General features: G+C 36.9%; 1 long non-coding RNA gene across 1 annotated transcript in view; it reads left to right on the top strand.

The window, feature by feature from the left end:
- The first annotated feature begins 6,963 nt into the window (after positions 1-6,963).
- The window catches only part of LOC125094275 (uncharacterized), a 64,890-nt gene continuing 61,486 nt past the window's right edge, over positions 6,964-10,367 (top strand). Inside the window, exon 1 of the long non-coding RNA XR_007125436.1 lies at positions 6,964-7,133. This is a non-coding gene — a long non-coding RNA (uncharacterized LOC125094275). The remainder of the gene's footprint in view (positions 7,134-10,367) is intronic.

Raw genomic sequence — 10,367 nt, 5'->3', positions numbered from 1 at the left:
CCAAATAAGGCCCGAGTATGCCCTGAATTCTCTGGTCATGTGAGGCCACTGTTTTACTCTGTAGACTGGAGAAAACATGGGCTATGTTTTCTGTTCAAGTGCCACTGTGCCTAGGGCTGTTGAATTGGCTACACAGCTTCCCATGTGCTCTGGTTAGGTTTCCTGGTAGGACATGCTGAAGGCTGTACTCAGCAATGAGTGGGGCTACAGATTAGATTCCCTTCCTGGGTGCAGCAGAAGAAGCATTCTTAAAATTGGTAAAGCTCTTTGTTTGTTGTCTTAACTAAAGCCAATCCACACCCCAAGTTCCCTCTAAACAAGGCCACTGGCTTTACTTTGCAAGCTATTAGCTCTGTCTATCCCTTTTGCTTGAGTACTTCTGAGCTGCATAGCTTTCAGGCATTTTCACTTGCTCTTCCAGTTAGATGATGCTGGAAGACACCCTCCACAGGGGGTGGGACAACATCTTGACTCCCTTTACTGTGTAGGAGCCGGAGGCCCTCTTCAGGTTACTGTCAATTTCCCAAACAAACTTTCAGTTGGGAGGAGCCAGGAGCTACCCTCACCCTTGGCTATGAATTAATTCCCCTGCCTGTGCACAGTATGGGATGCTTCCTTGCCCAGTACTGTCTTTGCTTTGAGGATAATCAGCTCTACTCACCTGCCTCTCAGCTTGAGCATCACTGGGCTACATAGCTTTCAGGAGATGTCACTAGCCTGTCACAAACCCTCCACAGCATGTGAGGCTGTGACTCAGCACCTTGCCTGGCTGCAGACAAACTGGATGCTAGAGCTGGCAATACCCACTTGAGTATCTGTTTGGGCAGATCTGTACCCTAATGACTTTCCTGGTCAGAGTGACTCCAACTTGGTCTTGCAGATAAGCAAAGCTGCTGATTGGGATTACTGTGTGGGCACTGCAGTTATGAACTTAGTCTGCCAAGATCCACTGCTGGTTGTTGCAAGCCCCTCCCCCATTCTCTATCAGGGTCAGATTCCCAGTGGTTGGCTCCTATAGATTCTCCCACAATCCTCATGGTGTAATATCAGAGTAGGGGCTCCCACAAAGTGGCCACAATGCTGGGTGTCCTGCCTGGGTTCTCTTCCCACTTGAGGAATTGAAGGGTCAGGGGAGACCTCATAGCATGATGCTGTGCTGTCCTGGAGGAGAGGATAATGTTGTCAACATGTAGCTGGTTCTCTTACCCTTCTAATGCATCTGTCTTGGTCTCTGTGGTGCAGGGATGGTTCTTCAGACTCACCCCCCATGTTCTAGGATATTCTCAGTGTCTTTTTCTTCAACAGATTGTAGTTATTTTTGTAAGGGGAGTCAAATCAGTAATGACCTATGTCACCATCTTGATGATGTCATTCTAATTTTTTTCTTTTTCTTTTTGTACCATTTAAACCGTTATATATGTTAATTTACATAATTTATGCTTTCTTAAGTTTAGAGGGATATGTCAAAATAGTCTAAAACAAATCCACGTTTTATGCTTGTGTCAATTTATGTAGAGAAATTTGCATTGCTATTCTCTGAAGGTTGTAATGATTAACAGTTTAACTTGTTCTCTTTTCCTAGAAATCAACTTTTAGAATAATTAAAATTCTCACAGTGAAGAAATAAATGTAGGTGTCTTACTCTAGTATCTAATTAATACTACCTTACCAAGCTTCAAATGTATAACTAGATTTGATTCTAAAGAGCCTCTTTTTCCAGTTTCCGTTTTGGTTACTATCATTTCATTTAAAGGTAGATGAAAATGACATATGAGTATCAGAAAAAAAATGAAGGGGGAAATGTGATTTCTATATCTTAAGTAACTCAAATACTTAATTGAAGCAGGTGTTTATTGGATAATAAGAAGAGGAACGTCATTGTGGTGAAGTTAGATAGGACAATAACATCTGCTTTAATCACAGGTACTGAAGAAATATTTATAGAGAGTCACAGAATAACAGCAACTGAAAGATTATTCTTTGATTCCCTTAATTTGTTTCTTTATCCAGTATCTTAGGCTATTTAACAAAAAGCCTTAGTTTAACAAGTGATGTCTTAGCAATGAGTAGAAAGAAAGGGATACTTTATTAGAGGAATAAACATTATTATCATTAAGAGAAATATTTTTTTAAAGATTTTATTTATTGACAGACAGAGATCACAAGTAGGCAGAGAAGCAGGTAGAGAGAGAGGAGGAAGCAGGCTCCCTGCTGAGCAGAGAGCCCGATGTGGGGCTTGATCCCAGGACCCTGGGATCATGACCTGAGCTGAAGGCAGAGGCTTTAACCCAGCGAGCCACCCAGATGCCCTAAGAGAAATATTTTTAAATGACAGTGGATTTTGTTTCAAATTTTGCTGTATTAATGTCAAAATTTAGGCATTCAAATAAGCCAGTATATAAACTATATATAACAAATAAATTTTAAATTAGAAATAACAAGAAGAGATTCAAAATGACCTAGATAAAATTTTCTCATGGACATATTATTTGCCATGTCCTCATTTCAGTGTTCTAGGTACAAACTTGAATAATTTAATCTTTAAAATTTCAAAACTTCAGAGCAGTATAAACACAGTGAACACTCATATACCCTTCACCTGGATTCTTCAACTGCTAACATTTTGTCACATTTTATTTTTCTGTATTTTTTCTCTGTCTCTCTCTCTCCACACACCTACTGTTGAAAATTAATTGCAGATGTCATGACATTTTACCTCTGGATACCTCAGCATGCATTTTCTAAGAATAAAGAACTTTCTCATACATAACTACAAAACTGTTATCACACAAGAAATTTTATAGTAATTCAAAAATTTTATTTTATATCAGATTTATTTTAAAAAATTTCCAATTTTCTCCCAATGAGATTCCCCCAGTGCTCTTGGAGTTTCTTTTCATTAGCCTAGCAGAAAACTCAGCAAGTCTAAGTTTGGGTTAGTTCCATGAAAGATGATGCTGAGACCAGACACTGGACTCTCGAGGCTTCATAGTTCTAATAAGCCTATTTCCTTAAGCTGGGAGCTTCCAGTGTTGCCTAGTTATATAGATCATTTCTGCCCAACCTATACTCTATAAACGTGTAGAGGGGCGCCTGGGTGGTTCAGTTGTCAAGTGTCTGCCTTCTGCTCTGGTCACGATCCCAGAGTCCTGGGATCCAGCCCCGCGTTAGGCTCCTGCTCAGCAGGAAGCCGCTTCTCCCTCTCCCACTCCCCCTGCTTGTGTTCCCTCTATTGCTCTCTCTCTCCCTTTCTCTTTATGTCAAATAAATAAATAAACCTTTAAAAAAAATTAATGTGTAGACTTTCATCAGTAGAGAGGGGACTCTCTCAACTTTGCATTGGCCAGGAACTTAAAAGTTATCTGTGCCCAAACTAAATTGTGAGATTATAAAAGTCATGGAGAATACATGCACTCTGCTAATGTTTCTGTTTTAAAACGTTCACTCGATAAACCCTATTGTATAACCTAGTATTATCTCTCTGTGACCTCTGTGGATGGCATCCCCAGAGACTTAAGCAATAGGCAATGAGAAAATATATATTGTCAATTGTCAACAGCCACATGACTGAGTTTAAAAGTATATCTTTTCTCATATGAGCCTAGGAGGACTGCAGCCTGGCTGACAAATCATTGCAGTGTTTTGAGAGACCTTAAGCCAGAAGACCCAACTAAGCTATCCTCATATTTTAGAATCACAGAACTGTGAGATAATATATATTTATTCTTTTTAGGCACTAAGTTTGGGAGTAATTTATTTTATAGCAATGGATAACTAATACAACTCACTAGTCTCTGAGCACTTTCATTTCTTTTTAGTGAAACATGATTTCTTAGATTAACTTTGTATTTTTCCCAAACCAATTACTGCAATAAGCATTTCTCCAAATTTCTCTATTTTCTTTCAGTGGAGAATGGTGTTTAGAATACAAAATCTGGTCATAAGATGTGCTCATTGTTATAGAGATGTCATTGTTTCTACATCCATCCAGTGAATAGAGTTAGAAAACACTATAAAAAATATTGAGCTCATACTAATATTACCAATTCTTATTTAATATGCATGGCTCTTTTTTGCCTTCTTTAATTACATATTTATCTCTTTATTTTTATAGTAAAGATCTCACTTTCTTAACAGAGGAGAGTTAACATTACAAGGAAGTGGAGTAGAGAGTGTCACAATTTTAGCAATGACAGTAAGTTCTCTGGCTTTCTGGAATATCTTCCTTTGATTTTATCTCCATTTCTACCAGATGAGGCTTATTTGTTTGATTCTTGAGGGATTTCTGAATGTTTAGTTTTCTTATCAAAAAATTTTTGGAATTATCTTTCAACTTAGAAAAATGATCCAGAAAGAACTTAAAAATTGGGAAGGAATACCAAAAGTATAAATAAATAACTTGTGGTGAACTTGTGTTTTTGTTTGATTAATTATTATTTAATAGAAAGCATGTTGTGTCTCTAATATGTTCACTCTTTAAGGCACCAGAGTCTCAAAGTTTCTATTTCTGGTAAGAACTTATATTCTGGGTGGGGGAGTCACATAAATGCATCAATATAGTTAATATAATTAAGTGACAGCATAGAGATACAGAGCACTTTCTCATGTTAAATATTGACATATATTATTTTAGTAGTAATCAAACAATAATTTGTTTAAAACAAAGGATAGATCAAAGGGAGATGATTCTTTCTTGAATTGGGAAAAATGTCAGAGGCAAAACTAGTTAATTTCACAATTTTCATTAAACTTTGATGAATTTAACAAGAGGATTTCTCAAATAAATTTTGCTTTTTAACCTCCCTGCTTCAAATATAACTACAGATCTTCCTGACATACAATGGGATTATGTCCTGATAAATCCATTGAAGTTGAAAATACCATGACTGAAAATGCATTTAATACATTTAATCTACTAAACCTTACAGCTGAGGCTAGACTATATTAAACATGCTCAGAATACTTACATTTGCCTACAGTTGGGCAAAATCATCTAACACAAACCTATTTTATGATAAAATATTGAATATCTCATGTAATTTATTGGCTATTATGCTAAAAATGAGAAGCAGAATAGTTGTATGGGTGCAGAACAATTTTAAGTATATCAGTTGTTTACCCTCATGATCATGTGGCTGATTGGGAACTCTGGTTTGCTGTTTCTGCTTAGCATCACTTGAAAGTATCATATTGTGTGCCATTAGCTTGGGAAAAGATCAAAATTCAGTATTTGAAGTATGGTTTCTACTGTATGCATATAGATTTCATACTATCCCAAAGTCAGAAAATTATGTCAAACCCTTACAAGCTGGAGACTGTCTTTAGATTTTTATTCTGATTTTGGTCAATAGTAGCATGTATATTTATAGTCAACTGTCATGTGGTTAATTAAAGAGTATGAAAATAAATATTGAACAGTTACTAAGGTGATTAAGTTCTATATTTATCTTTCCAAAAATATTATTGTTATTTCAAATTTTGCATCTCTAGCTAAGCTCTCAGATAAAATCTTTAAGAAATCTGTACAACTGTAATTCATGCTCGTGCTCCCAGGGAGCGAGAGTTAGGGCATTAGTGCAATGATCTGTTTAGTATAATTCAGAGAAATTCTTGGAGAAAGGAGAAAAGTGAGTGGAAAAACTGGAAAAGAGGGCAACTCAAGTGACATTTACATTTTTTTAAAGAATTATTTATTTTATTTTATTTATAAAAGATTTTATTTATTTATTTGAGAGAGAGAGAGGGAGAATGAGAGAGAGAGAGCATGAGAGGAGAGAGGTCAGCAGGAGAAGCAGACTCCCTGCAGAGCAGGGAGCCTGATGTGGGACTCGATCCTGGGACTCCAGGATCAGGACCTGAGCTGAAGGCAGTCACTTAACCAACTGAGCCACTCAGGTGCCTGACATTTACATTTTTATCTTTTACTGTGTTTGAAATTTTGTTTAAGCTTATCAATATTGTTTTTCTTTTATTTATTATGTCATTTATATTGATCGAACTGATGATAATCCTGATAGAGGCAGAAAACTTGCTACAAAATGACTTTGGTAGAAAATAAATCAAGGCTGACATTTTAAACCTATTTGTCAATAAACATATGCAACTGAAAAACTTTCATTAGTATCAGAGAAAATTAATTCTAGGGAAGTGCAGTGTATTTACAAATGATAGCCATCTACACTTTATGAATTCATGCTGGGCCAATGGCCTATCAGGCTTTTCAGACCCTAAACATGTAGGACTGGATGAGAGAAAACCACTGAGGATGGATTCTTTGGGGCCATTTAATCATAATGAACTTCATTAAAAATGATAACTTACGAAACTCCTGCTGGATTTTTTTTCTTTTTCAGTTCCATTTCTATTTTTTTTTCCTTTCTAGTTCCTTTTTCCATGAGCATAGTCATTGGAACAATGCATGTTGTTCTAATTTCAGAGAAGTTATTTCTGATTTTCGAAACTAAAAGTCTAAAATTGCTATCCACTGGTCACCCTAGGCACTACAGATACAGAGAAAAAGATAAGACAAAACCTCTGCTTTCAAGTGATTCTCAGCTTAAGCCCATTTGAGTCATTACCATGGACACAGACATTTGCATTAGGAATGTTTTATTGAGCAAGTCAACCAATGAGGGCCACTGGAAAATACCTACTTAGGAGAATACCTTGTGGACTATTTTAGCTCTTCTGTTCTTTGTAACACTTGAAGCAGAATAAGTTTATATACTTACTATTTTGTCATTGTGTGATAGATAACAGTGAAATAAAAGCCATGAAGAACTAGTCTAGGTCCTAGGCCTTGTAAACCACAATCAATTTGATTTAGCTCACAAAGTAGTTGTGAGTCGTGGTTAAGTGATTGTGACATGTCTGAAAGGCAAACTATGTCACAGAAAAGAACAGCCCTCTGAATAGGTGGTTACATACAGTTTTGTAAAGATATTTGGGAACTTTGGTCTGGAAAAGACCACATCACAGAGAAACTGTTATCTGAAAGTACACTGGTGACAAAAAAAGCTTTCAGTACATATCTTAGCAAGATCTTGTATGTGCTCAAATAGCCACCTTCTTTTGTGACCACTGGAGTTAATAGTCTAATTGTGTGCCTATGAAATATTATCACAGACTTAAGGGTAAGTAGAAATTTAGAAGTCTTGGCAAGGTTCATAATTCTCTGATATTTGATTTTTTAAAAAAGATTTTATTTATTTGAGAGAGAGAGAAAGAGAGAGCACATGTGAGAGAGCACAGGTGGGGGAGAGGGAGAAGCAGACTCTGATCAGGAAGCCTGAGACAAAGGTTGATCCCAGGACCCTGGGATCATTATTTGAGCCGAAAGCAGATGCTTAACTGACTGAGCCACCCAGGCACCCTTGTTTTTATTTGTTTGTTTGTTTGTTTGTTTGAATTTGAGAGAGGGGAGAGAGAGAGCATGTGTGAGTGGGGGCAGAGGAGTAACAGAGGAAGAGAGAATCTCCAGCAGACTCCTGGCTGAGCACAGACCCCAACACCGGGCTTGATCCCACTACTCTGAGATCATTACCTGAGATGAAATCAAGAGTCAGGCACTTAACTGACTGAGCCACCCTTGTGCCGCTCTGATATTTGATTTTTATTTTCAATACATGATAATATCAATAAATTTCACTTTGGGTTCATTGTAAGGGCTTGGTTGGCCAGAGGGAGTCATTTTGTGTTTATGTAGTGAACTTAGATTGACCCCGCCCCTCCCAGAGGAACTTACTTGCAAAGCCCAGATATTTTGGGTCAGGCCAGGTGAAGACATCCAATCAGTGGGGCACGCATATATCTACTACGGTAAATTGAAATTCAACTGGCCACCCGTGTGTTACCTAGTAGTTTTTTTTCTGTGTGTGGTAGACTTAGCATGACTGAGCAGTGTTCTCTGTGTATTGCAATCTCATTGGCTACCTGTGGATAGCCTGGCTAATGTGCCTCTATAAAAGTACATCTGTGAGGCTAGGAGGGGTCGCCTCTTTGCAAGAGACGGCCCTGACCGGTCAGTTTGATTCTCAATGCTTGGTGTGAAATAAAGCTTTGCTTGACGTTCGCTTTGTATCAGTCTCGCTCCTTTGATTACGGACCCTAACACATGTTATAATTCTATTGTCTTCCCTTATGACTACAAAAATAATGGAAACCCTAAAAGGACATATTTAAGAAAGCTGAGAGGAAAGATGTTAATTTATTTGACATAACGTGCAGTATTCTCCATGGTCTAGCTCCTAACTTTCCAGTTTTAATTCTTGCCATGTCTCAATGTACATTTTTTTTCTTTTTTATTCATCTAAGCCAACCAGCTGGCAACAGTTCCCAGTGTTCTAATTCCTCTTCATTGGTGTACATGTTTTCTTCTCATGGTGCTCCTTGTATACTTTTAAATATCTGCAACAGCCTAGAGGACATTACCAGAAAGATAATTACATTGCTCTTGGCCCAGTTAGTCTCATGGAAGCTGAATTTCTTTTTCCTTCTGGTCCTGTTCCTTTTCTCTTCTTTACTCACACTTCCCTGGGCCTTTTTGACTCACCTTGTGACCGTTGGATTCTCTGGGAAGCAGATATGGAGACTCAGTAGAAAGTGCAAAAGGGGAAGGAAAGGAGGAAGGAGGCAGAGAGGAGCCGTCAGACTGTGATGCTGACCCGACGAAGCTCAAGAGAAGTCTGGAACAACAATTGCCCTGTAGAGGGTCCCACATTGGATGAAAATAGCTAGCTTCCTATATCACTTTGTTGTTCAGACATTGGCTATACTGTCTTCCCCTGTCCTCAGATAAGAATGACTTCCGCTATAAGGCTGAGACAGACCCTGATATAGTTAATGGCTGGAGGCTGTCAGTCATATACTTCATAGCTTTCCACTGTCCTTTCTTGAAGAGGAGTATCTCTCTTTGCCACACCCGGCTCCCAGGATCCCAGTCCTACATTCGAGATAGAGCAAAGTCTTCAATATCTCCAATTTCTGTTCCCATCAAGGGGATATTTTCCTCTTCTAGGAAGAGGTCTTAGATTTTCAGGTTTAAGATAGTCAAAATAAATCCCCTTTATTCCAGCTGATTTTAAGAACTCCTCATAATGTGACCTTGTTGGCAAATTTGAAGGCTATCTTCATTGTGTCTCTTTGATCTTTAATATACTGTAAGAAGAAAAGAGTGAGGAAGAAGAATGATTCAGATCAAAGGTCACCTTCTTTGTGGAGGTTTTTCCAAAACTCTCCTCTAGGCTGAACTCACTATTTTTCAACTGACCTTGGACAGGCAGCTGAACGCCTCAGGTACAGCACTTAGCATACCGTGTTCTAGTACTAGTTGACTTTCTTCTCTGTTTCTTCATTAGATCAGATACTTTCTTAGGGTGAGAAAATTCCTTGTCCCTCTATCTGTCTCTCTTAGATTTATAATACATGCTTTGGATTTGAATTCTGTAGTGTGACAGCAGTACCAAACCCACTGTGATATAAAGCTGTATTATCATTAGAGATTTCCAAACTATTGAAAAAACGTACTCACTGCTTAAGCAATACTTTATAAAATGTTTACAATATGCACATATTGCCAAATACAGGAAATAGCGAATACTTTTTAAAGAAAATCAAACTTTATATTATCTAAATATGAACATTTTGTTTCCTTTGTGTTTTCTAAGATTTGGAATTTTTTTAAGTTGGGATATGTACTGTTGTATCTAATATTATATTTAAGACATTGACCATGTTATTTAATATTATTAAAATTATTTAATTATTTTTCTATTATTAGAAATAAGGTTGTTTCCAATGTTTGCTTTTATGTATAACCTGTCATGAACTTCCTTCAGTATAAGTCTTTATTCTCATCTGTGACTTTTTCCTTTAGGTTAAATAGCAATACACTTACTAATCTTTGTTCATGTTCATGTTGTTGAATTACCTTCTGGTTCTTTCTGTTTTAATTGATATTTCTCTTAAGAGCTTGAATATTTATTTCATATTTTATTAGTCATTTACATGCCAGCTTCTGTAATTTTTATTTTCATATTATTTGTCCATTTTTAATAGAAGTTTTGGTGTTGTTTTTATGAGTCTGAGTGAGTTTTTAATATATTAATATTATTATTGTTATTTTAATATAGTAAGTATTACTAAATGTGTCATTGTTGATATAAACAGTTTTCTCAGTTTGGATTGTCTTACAATCTTAGGAGGTTTTGCTCTTCCAACATATATCCTAATGATCTGTTTGTTTCTAAATTTAGAAAGTGTTTCTCCGTTCTGAGAGCAGTTAGTCATTATTCCCATCTGTTTTCTGCTTTTATTTTTAAATAAAATTTATTTTAATGGATGAAAGTTTAACATTGTGATCCAACTTA

The sequence above is a fragment of the Lutra lutra genome, chromosome 2, assembly GCF_902655055.1.
Source record: "Lutra lutra chromosome 2, mLutLut1.2, whole genome shotgun sequence".
Taxonomy (NCBI): domain Eukaryota; kingdom Metazoa; phylum Chordata; class Mammalia; order Carnivora; family Mustelidae; genus Lutra; species Lutra lutra.
Note: the sequence above shows the minus strand (reverse complement) of the source record. Positions and strands in the feature narration are given on the sequence as shown.